Raw genomic sequence first — 11,146 nt, forward strand, 5'->3', positions numbered from 1 at the left:
TTCGTCCAAAAAAAAAAAAAAAAGTTATAACTTCTTGGTTATTTCAAATTACAGAGGGTTCAAATACTACCCTATGTACTACCCATAATAAAGGCATAAATCCCATGTCCTTTGGAGAGAGAATGATTAGATAAACTATTAGCTAGCATAAAATTTACATAAAGTTAAAAATGTGTGTCACGGTCGTACTACATTGAGGAGCGAGGAGACACAGGAGAATTCGCAGGAAACACAGCCTTTAATCCTTCCAACACGGGTTATACAGGGCAGACAGGAACACATGTAGCACAAGATGAACATTCATACCGGACCAGGGAGAATGGCACAGGCTAGAACTTAAATGGGGCAGATAACAAGGGGCAGACAGGTGAGGAGGATAAACTAATAGGTATGAATGTTCATCTTGTGCTACATGTGTTCCTGTCTGCCCTGAATAACCCGTGTTGGAAGGAATAAAGACTGTGTTTACTGCGAATTCTCCTGTGTCTCCTCGTTCCTCAGTGTCGTACGACCGTGACAGAATACCGGACCTACAACAGTTTAATTTGCGTGTTTCCCCTCCGTTTTGTTTCTGTTTTTCACTCAGTGTTTGTTTTTGTCCTCCTGTTGTTTCCCTTATGGATCCTCTCGCCCGCCCTGAATACATCCTCCTCCTGCTGGAGCAGGGGGAAAGATCACTCGAGGGTCATACCAGACTGTTTCTGGTGATTGCCCATCTCACCACCTACCTGGACGACACGCTCTGCGCGTTCTATGACGCCAGCCTCAACCCCGCGTGCAGAGCGCTGTCGTCCAAAGATGGCCCTAGAGCGGAATTCGCCGCATTTGTGGAGTGGACACTGGCGAGACACAGATCCCCAGTCACCGTCTGTCCCGAGGGGGATCTCGCCGGTGCCACTCCAGACCCGGAGCCCAGCCCACCATCTCCCCGCTGTGCGGAGCTAAAGCCAGAGCCCACCGATGACGGAGAGCCCATTCCCACCGCGATCTACGAGCCAACGCAATGCCGAGCGACTAAGCGGAGGATCGCCCCGGAACGAGAGCCCAAGCCATCAGATCAGGTGCGAGAGCCGGTGACAATGCCTGCCACGAGGAAGAAAGCCGCAGACAGTGTGAGTGCGGAGAGGAGCTCTGCCCCCTGCACCGCGGCTGAGGGTGAGCTGTGAGTGTGAGTATGGCGTAACTATAAATCAGCATTTACAAAAAATAGCAAGAAAAGTTGCAACCTTGTTACCAATTCTACCATGTTGTTGTTGGTTTTTCAGTTTTATATAATTTATTTTGATATTCATTTAACATTTATTTCTAAAAAATAAAAATAAAATCACAAAAATCAGGGTCAAATAACCCTTTTTGAAAGTTAATCACCTCCTTTAACTGAGCAATTTTTTTTTTTTTTGAGGGAAAAAAAGACTTTATTAAGAGTTTCAAGCTCTATCCTCCTGTACTGTTTTTGTGGAAAGTGCTTTTTACAGAAATGTATTATTTATTTTAGAAGATAAAGAATCCGATAATGAGAAGTCTGCAGAAATCACAGAAACAAGTGAAAGTGACCTAGAGGAAAGTAAGGAGACTGAAGAGTCAGATCAGTCAGGAAGCAGAAGCAGAAAACAGCCCTTGCCAGACCACCTTCCACATCCTGGGCGGCTTCGAAGAGAAGACAGTGCAAAAGGTAGCTGCGAAAATATCTTTAAGTTCTGAATGAAACCGTATTGAGTGTTGTGTCTTGTAAAGAAATGTTTCTGCACAATTGCAGGTCAAAAGAGTATTGCCCCAGTGGTTGGCACAGCCTGACGTCATTCAGAGAGACGTTAAGAAGAACCTCATTCCCATTAGTGAGGTGCCAGGCATCTGTCCCACACTGCTGAAGAAATTAGAAACTAACGGGATATTAAACTGCATTGTATTAAACACAATGCAGTAACATGGTTATACTGCAACTTACAGCAGGGGCTAATGGACCAAATCTTGACCCCTATTATTGGAGAGTCTAATGTACATCAGAACTGACAAGAAGTCAGTGTTACATTTTTTTTAACTCTGTCATTTTACATTTATGTATTTGGCAGACTTTTTTTTTTTTCAAAGCAAGTAAAGACATTTATGATGGTACAAAATATTCTATTTCAAATACTGTATATGCTGTTGTTTTGAATCCTGAAAGAAAGAAAAAAAAATCAAATCAGCGTATTAGAATGATTTCTGAAGATCATGTGACACTGAAGACTGGAGTAATGATGCTGAAAATTCAGCTTTGATCACAGAATTAAAACACATTTGAACATATATTACAATAGAAATCAGTTATTCTAAACTGTAATAATATTTCACTGTATTATTGTTTTTAATGTATTTGATCAAACAAATGCAGTCTTGGCGAGCAGAAGAGACTTCTTTTAAAAGCTTTTGAAAAAATGGACTGACCCCAAATTTATGAACGGTAGTGTAGGATTAGTTCACCCAAAATGAAAATTAGCTGAAAATGTACTCACCCTCAGGCCATCCAATATATAGATGATATATACAGTAGTTTGTTTCTTCCACTTGCTCAGCAATGGATGCTCTGCAGTGAATGGGTGCTGTCAGAATGAGAGTCCAAACAGTTTATCAAAACATCACAGTAATCCACAAGTAATCCACACCACTCCAGTCCATCAGTTAATGACTTGTGAAGCAAAAAGCTGCCTGTTTGTAAGAAACAAATCCACCAAGATATTATTAACTTCTAACCATTGTGTGTAAAATATGAGTCCTCTCTCTATAAAATTGCTTTCTCCAGTGAAAAAGTCATCTCTTCTGAATTAGGAGAGAAATCTGCACAGATCAAGCACTATTTACAAGTGAAAACAGTCCGAAACAGTTCTAAACAAATTTGTCAGTGGATTTTGATGTGAGAGACAACAGGGGATGGAGTTTTTCACTGTTATGGATTATATATACTTGTATTTTGGCCAGAAGCAACGGTTTAAAGTTAAAGCGCCTTGATGGATTTGTTTATTCATTTTTGAGTGAACTGTTCCTTTAAGATTGAAATGACATTTAATACAAATGAATTAAATAGCAATAAAGTCTCTATCATAATATATTTTTTATTTTCTGTATAGAAAGTGTGAAGACAGATTTACAATGTGTATGTTGTAGATTATTGAGGAGGCAGACAGGATGATTGACGGCATGCATTAGTCGTGGCTCACTCAGGTGGTTAAAGCAGTGTACAGTGTCTGTCTTCAGGAGAATCCTGCATGGACCAATCACAGTGGCAAGGTAGGATGTCATCATTATTTAGCTCAAGGATTTTCAACCAGCCATACCAGCCAACCCAGTGACCCTCAGTTTGACAGTGTCTGTGCCCACCTTTAAACTTTAAACTTATCTTTACTAGTCTGAAACAAGCAGCTCAGTATTTATGTCTGTATGTCTGTATGTCAGTTTGTCTCCGCCACAGATTCCTCTGCAGAAGTTGTGGTTTTCCGCCACTCTCACCCACAACCCTGAGAAGCTGCCGCTGCTGGATCTGCACCAGCCTCGACTCTTCAGTTCCACACACAGCTGTGCAGAGAGCACCACACAAAGCCAGGACGCATTTAACTTCCCTCAGGGTCTCGTTGTGAGTTTAGCACTTCCTGAGAATTGTAATCAGACACCATAGGATATAAACTGGTAACAGATCTTCTCTGCATAACTTTAACATACTGTATATGGGAATGTCTTGCGCAGGAGTATTATGTCCCCTGCACCTTAAGCAAAAAAACGCTCATCATCCTTCACTTCCTGCTTCGGCTCAAGTTCAGTCCTGCTTTGTGCTTCACAAACTCCAGAGAAGCAGCAGCATTGTAATGATGCATTTTTCAGGACTGCTGTATATATTAAGGGCTCCAGGCCATGGTTAAATTAGTTGCAAATTAAAAAAAATAAACAACTGCAACAATTAATTAACATCTTATTAATTTTTAAACATTTTTTTAAATGTCTTTTTGAATCGATTTAGCAATTTTTTTTTTTTTTTTTACTTTATTAGTTAAAAGTGTTCATGGACGTCTCTGCATGGCATATCGATATCTTGACATGTATTGTTGCTTATTCTGCAATATGCCATTCAGTATATGCCACATTTAATATTATTTACATATACACACTACCGTTCAAAACTTCGGAGTCTGTAAGATTTTTTGTGATGTTTTTGAAAAAAGTCTCTTATTTTCACCTAGGCTGCATTCATTTGAAAAATACAATAAAAACAATTATATTGTGACATATTATTACAATTTAAATGTTAACATATTTATTTTAATATTGATTAAGCATTTATTTAAAAAAGAATATTGTTGTAAATATTATTTACATATTTTAAATATTATCACACTTGAAATGTTTTCTATTGTTTGTTTTGTTTTGTTTATTTCTGTGATGCAAAGCTGAATTTTCAGCATCATTACTCCAGTCCTCAGTGTCACGTGATCCTGTAGATCTGGTGCGCAAAATGAGAATTATTCTTGCGTGAACTAATTTAGTGAACAATTGTAAATAAAATGGAAGACATGTCTTTAAATATGTATTTTTGCAGATTAAAGTTTGATGATTAGTGAAAGAATCTGTGATACAAGGGCATTGTGGAAGTATTATTTATTTATTCAGGTTTGTTACATTTGATTTTAAAAACTTTGTGGCAACACTGTAAACATGACAATGGAAGAAAGCGCTTCTGGTTGCAGTTCTCTAATTTGGTGACTAAACGTGGCTCCTATATGCTTCATTCATTTTTGGCTCCTTAGTCATTTTAATAGTCTGGAGCCCTGAATATAAAATTGAATTTGATTATAATCATGAATAATTTACAAGGATGTAAAGTGAAGTCATCTGCACCTAAGAAAAATAACTGTACAGACAGAGCACAGAGCAAGGAAATTCACACAAATATGTGGATATACTCTAGTCTTAGTTGTGATCTTTTGCCTAAAATGTGTTCAATGAAAGACAAACCATGTATTTTTGATTTCATCTAACTGTTTTTTCTGTCTCTCAGACTGTATTTGCTCGTGAAGCTGTTTGTCGGTGTGGAAGTGGCTGAGTTTTCCTCTAAACTGAGCACAAGCGAATGACAAAAAACACTGAAGGACTTGGAGCAAGGGAAGATCCCACTGTACGTATGTCTTCAGTATCTGCCCTAAGCGTTCAGGAACAACCAACCCAACAAGATGTATAGTAATTTACTTCTGTCATAACACCATGCAAGGCCGGAAAATTATTTTTGAAATAATTACGAAATATGGATTTACAAAATTCGAAAGCGTCTCATAAATATATACAGTATATATAATCAGTCCCTCCAGGATTTTGCGATTATGCGATCATAAAATTTAACGCAAAATCAAACAAACCCCGCATAATGTGGAGGAGCTTGCAATTTTTCTAAATTGCCACAGATTTCCCGCTGAATTTTGGGCCTGTACACGTCGTGTGATGTCATTGCAACACACATTCAACCAAAGCCCACTTGCTGTTATGTTTAAAGTTTATTATAAAATACTAACTTATTAGCCATATAAAGCTTGAAATAATTCAATAATAGTCAAAAATAATGTAAGTGTTTTTGTTTTGTCATATACTTGATACACCAGACTTTTATGGCCCATATAGTGATATAGTGAGAATATGGAGGGAAAAAACAGCTCAATTATAATTAAGAGGCCCAAACTGAGCAAAAATAGCAATTTGGTGCAGTTGCTATTCATATGGCCAACATGTGATTTTTATAACAGTATGCAATTCAAAAGGTGATTGCAAAATGAACAAATAAATGTTCCTCATAAGCCGGTTGTATCATTATTTGATACATACATTTGTAACATGATTTTTGTAATGCTAATGATTTTGCTCATTTTGCCCCGACATCACATTTTGCTCATGTATTAGAGATTTTTCAACAAAGTTTTGATCATGTTGATAATTTAGAGTCCTTAGAAATTCATGTATTAACTACAGAATTAAGAGGACAGCACTTAAGTTTCCCTTTTTGCTTCTATTAGTGTTCTCTTTTTATGAATTATGGAGCATAATGTTTCTTGAGGTCAGAAAAGTAATACAAATATTAGAATAGCGTTGTCTGTGGTATATTTTTGCTGCAAAACAACACAAGAAATACTGCAAATTTTGATATAAGTCGCTGCAAAATCAGAAAAAAAGTCTCGCAAACTCCTGGTGGGACTATATAGTGTATGCAATGAAATATTGTTGATATTCAGGTTAATAAGCACAGATGCTGCTGCCAGAGGCATTGATATCCATGGCGTGAAATGTGTCATTAATTATGATGCTGCTCAGAACATCCGAACATACATTCACAGGCAAGTCATCATAATACAATATGATTGGTTGAGTTACTCCATATGCTCTAATGGCTGAATGTCACAAGAATTGTGCTTGAGTACTTTTAGTTTTGTTTGTCTTTCAGGAAAAGAGTTTCTAGATGGTGAGAGATGCTGGCAGTCCTGGCATACAGAGGCATTTTGTGCAACCAGAAGCTCTTAAAAGCATGGAGACTGTAAACTGTAAATTGCTTTATAGGGTATGGTAAAAACAAACAAAAAATTAAATGTTGTAAATCACAAATATGTGTAATTTTACTGTGTAATTATTTTGATTTCTGCAAGTAAAAACTATGAATTGGGCAATTTATGGTGGAAAAATGGTCAGCATACAAGTACTGGCCATGTTTGTTGGAGAGGCCACTTGCTAATGGCTTTCTGCTGTAATATACCACCTGTATTATAATGGTGGTTATCATTACTTGTTAGGTTAAAAGGCAGATTTACGTAGTAGATTGGTACAGTTATATATAAATATAAGAGTTTTCTACTACTATTTTGTACTTAAAGCTTTAAAGTCCCCATTAAATCAAAATTAAAGTTTTTTGGGTGTTAGTATCAATATGTTAGTCATAAGGTTATCTATTATGCAGTGTGCTCCAAAACAGTGACAAAATTTGCATTTATAAGATATAAGCATTCAAAGCTTGCAGTTCGTCACTTCAACCAAAACGGCTCAACGATTTTTTGACGTCACATTGTACTTCATCTTCTCATCAAATCTTATGACCAATCAAATGCTCTCTAGAATCCGAAGCGCCGCCCCCTGCACTAGAAATAGACGCTGAAGCCGCGGCTAAGATCGGTCACTTGTTCACAGTGTAGTATTTCCTGTACGGTGAATGGCTTGAAGTGCACAATGTAGGTGATAGGGAACGATTCAGACAGTGTAAATATGCTTACGATTGGTGCAAATGAGGTCTGGTTTCACGTTGTTTCGTGCGAACCGCGGCAGCGCGCAGTCTGATCCGGACTTTGGCTCCGGTCCGGTCATATGCGCGAGTCGGTATATATTAAAAACTTTTACAACTACACAGCCTCAGCATGATTATGACCACTATTTTGTTTTACTAAGAGTTTCGTATTGAATCTAGGGGGCAATCTGTTAGACTGTGGCTGTCAATTACGGCTTTACCGAGAAGCATTCAAAGCTTGCAGTTCGTCACTTCAACCAAAACGGCTCAACGATTTTTTGACGTCACATTGTACTTCATCTTCTCATCAAATCTTATGACCAATCAAATGCTCTCTAGAATCCGAAGCGCCGCCCCCTGCACTAGAAATAGACGCTGAAGCCGCGGCTAAGATCGGTCACTTGTTCACAGTGTAGTATTTCCTGTACGGTGAATGGCTTGAAGTGCACAATGTAGGTGATAGGGAACGATTCAGACAGTGTAAATATGCTTACGATTGGTGCAAATGAGGTCTGGTTTCACGTTGTTTCGTGCGAACCGCGGCAGCGCGCAGTCTGATCCGGACTTTGGCTCCGGTCCGGTCATATGCGCGAGTCGGTATATATTAAAAACTTTTACAACTACACAGCCTCAGCATGATTATGACCACTATTTTGTTTTACTAAGAGTTTCGTATTGAATCTAGGGGGCAATCTGTTAGACTGTGGCTGTCAATTACGGCTTTACCGAGCTCAACGGCTCTGGCCCGAGCAGATATAAACTAAACGCTATTGGCCATTTAAAAAGGGGGCGGGGCTGCTCGATATGTCCGCCCTCTCTTCCCGTTTCAGTTGAAATTACGTCACCACGTTGAATAACAAGGCACTTCAGGGGACCTTTAATGCTAATATTGATATTTCTTTGTCTTTAAGGAGGAAAATGCAAAGAAGCGATTCTTCAGGAATTGACCTGAGCTGTACATCTGTTTGCCTTTCAATGATGATTTCATGCCATGTTTCTCAAAGAAAGTAATGTCTAGACTATAATGTAATAAGCTAAAAATGTTTTTAATAAAATGTAAAATCACTCTCTTTTTTATCCTTTTTAAAAGCTGCTTATATGCACTGAAGAGCAGTAAGAAACTCTTAAATAATGCCATTTCAAGAAAAAAAAAAAATATATATATAGTCAGAACTAGGAAAGAAATGAAGCAAGTTCACGGAGGAAGCTCTGTATGAAGTGCGCATGCGCGTTGCGGTTCAAAACAAAACGCTGCAGTTTACTGCGTGATTTCATCCTGGAAGACTCTGTCAAATATCGGTATGTCCAGACTTCATCCCTGTTCCTGACGACACCTGTTACATTTAACTCCGGTAAGAACAATTTGACACTAATATATAACATTTATCTGCAATAAAGAGGAAAGTGTGAAGATAATAGTAACAGTAGCTGTATTAGCAAGCATGCTACCAGAACAAAAGCAGTTTCGTACTAAATGGATTTACCTTTTAAATGTGTGGCTTGTTTGTATTATTATAATAGTAATATTTTCTCACTCCTTTTAATCTTTCCATTTGAAAGGCACAGTAGTTACAGTTGTAACGTGTTGCCTCCTGTTAAAGTCTCTGGTGAACATGATTAATAGCACAGTCACTGTTACTAACGTTACATCACACTGATATGATTTCCATAAAATCCTGCATTTGATCCTGCTTTGCATCCTGTGCACTCTGGAATATTTGTTTGGTCATGATGTCAATCATAAGTGGAGGTCAAGGAAATTAAGGTGGTTTGGTTAGTCGAACTGCAGGTTTTACTGGCACACCCTGAAAACAACAATAGAAAAATATTTATGTGCATTTGCAAATAATAACAAAAAACTATGCTTAGGGTTTTTTTTTTCTTTACCATTTTAAAGCCTTAAATATTAAATAATAATCAGAAAATAACGACCCCCCCCCCTTTAATGGAACAGTATGTGTTTTTCTTTATTTGTCACATCTTTTTATTTTTATATTTTATTTTTTATTTTCTGTTAATTTTTATAGTATGGAGCTCATACTCAAGGATGAAAAAACACTTGAACTTTATTCAGAGCCTCAAACTGAGCAAAAATTTGCAATTTGGTGCAGTTGTTAATAATTATATGGCCAAAGAAAATAAAACTCTTGTAATGTACATCAATTAAATCTTTATAACAGTATGGCAGACTACGTACATAAAATGCATATTAATATCAGTTGTCACTCTGTATTTCCCAATAGTATGTCTTAGTAAGGTGATATTGAAATACTTAGTTTTATGATCAAAGCTCTGTAGTTTTTAGTGTGGAGGCTAAGCATACAATGCAGTGCAATAAAATGATGATTGAGAGATAAAACAATAAACATTCCTCAAAAGACTGATGGATCATATTTGATACTCAAAAAAAAAAGATGTATGCATAAACAAGTAAACATACGTTGCTTCAATCCATATTGTAATATATACATTATATGTTACAATATAAAAGTTGATATTATGTTTACTACAGCAAAAAGATGTGAACTGTGACCTGAAGGTGGACTTTTTTACAATTACACAAAAAGGCTTTTTCACTCACCAAACTTGTTTCAGTAAATGGGTGATTTGGTCTATTCAGAAAGTCTCTGAAACAAAATTATGCTCATCTTTGAAATATGCATGAAAACAATACTACGTTATGTGCAGTTTTACTGCTGCTACATCATGACATGATGCTGATGAAAATTGTATATTTCTGAAAACTGCGATGAATGTCTTAATACAGTGCTGTCTATGTTTACCAGTAGGCTATGATGACCAACAATGCTGTCAAAATAGGCAGCTCACTAGGTTTTAATGCCCAAAAATGCTATCTTTATAGGCAGGCAGGGCTGTACGTTAACTTTTTTTTCACATAGCACTGGTGCTACAGAGGTTGAAAGTTTTGTAGCACAGGCCAAAAAGTTGTAGCACAAGTATAAAACGTCTGTTATCATGTCTGAAAACAAACACAAGTAATGGAGTTCATCACTTAAACAGGCACTGATGTTCCATACAGGGCACAAAAAATACAAACCATCACAAAAATTGTTTTTAGACAAAGTTTTCTTAATTTGCTAAAAATGGAAGAGTGCAGAAACATAACACCTCTTACACCTTAACAAAATATAAAATAAAAAAGAATGGCAGACATTTAGGCCAAAGTGAGCCTCATTATTTTATCTTTGTTATTAGAAAATAAGAAACACAAACAGTGCACTGTGTTTATATGTAAACCTTGTGTGTTTTTGACAGTATTAGACTATAAATCATTCAGACGCGAAAGACAACTTAGTCCAAAAATCAGGCTTTTTGACAGGCTCTCAGTGTGAGCGCACTTCATGAGTACGCGCTCAGAAAAAGCTTAAATTAAATGTTTAACCGGTATTGCTTTAAAGCAGATGGAAATAGTGTAGTTTGGTATGTTATAGTCCCCCAAAATGCAGTCTAGATCAGTTTGATGGCTAAAAATGCCTCATGCATTTGGTTTTGTAACATAGATGTCTGTTCTCCTCACTTATTTATTTTTCTTTTTTTATATTTGTGACCCTGGACCACAAAACCAGTCATAAGGGTCAATTTTTCTAAATTTGTTAGGATAGGACACATTTTGGCCGAGATACAACTATTTGAAAATCTGGAATTTGAGGGTGCAAAAAAATCTAAATATTGAGAAAATCACCTTTAAAGTTGTGCAAATGAAGTGAGCAATGCATATTACTAATCAAAAATTAAGTTTTGATATATTTACAGTAGGAAATTTACAAAATACCTTCTGGAACATGATCTTTACTTAATATCCTAATGATTTTTGGCATAAAATAAAAATCAATAATTTTGACCCAT

General features: G+C 36.9%; 1 protein-coding gene and 1 pseudogene across 1 annotated transcript in view; both read left to right on the forward strand.

The window, feature by feature from the left end:
* The window catches only part of LOC107678366 (ATP-dependent RNA helicase DDX51-like), a 9,735-nt pseudogene extending 3,262 nt beyond the window's left edge, over nucleotides 1-6,473 (forward strand).
* Nucleotides 6,474-8,467: 1,994 nt separating this feature from the next.
* LOC107678464 (Golgi membrane protein 1-like) overlaps nucleotides 8,468-11,146 on the forward strand; it is a 10,521-nt gene continuing 7,842 nt past the window's right edge. Inside the window, exon 1 of the mRNA XM_016473737.1 lies at nucleotides 8,468-8,631. The gene's annotated coding sequence lies outside the window, so the exon portion shown is untranslated. The remainder of the gene's footprint in view (nucleotides 8,632-11,146) is intronic.

This window comes from Sinocyclocheilus anshuiensis, unplaced genomic scaffold, assembly GCF_001515605.1.
Source record: "Sinocyclocheilus anshuiensis isolate Anshui unplaced genomic scaffold, SAMN03320099.WGS_v1.1 scaffold112, whole genome shotgun sequence".
In the NCBI taxonomy this organism is placed as follows: Eukaryota; Metazoa; Chordata; class Actinopteri; order Cypriniformes; family Cyprinidae; genus Sinocyclocheilus; species Sinocyclocheilus anshuiensis.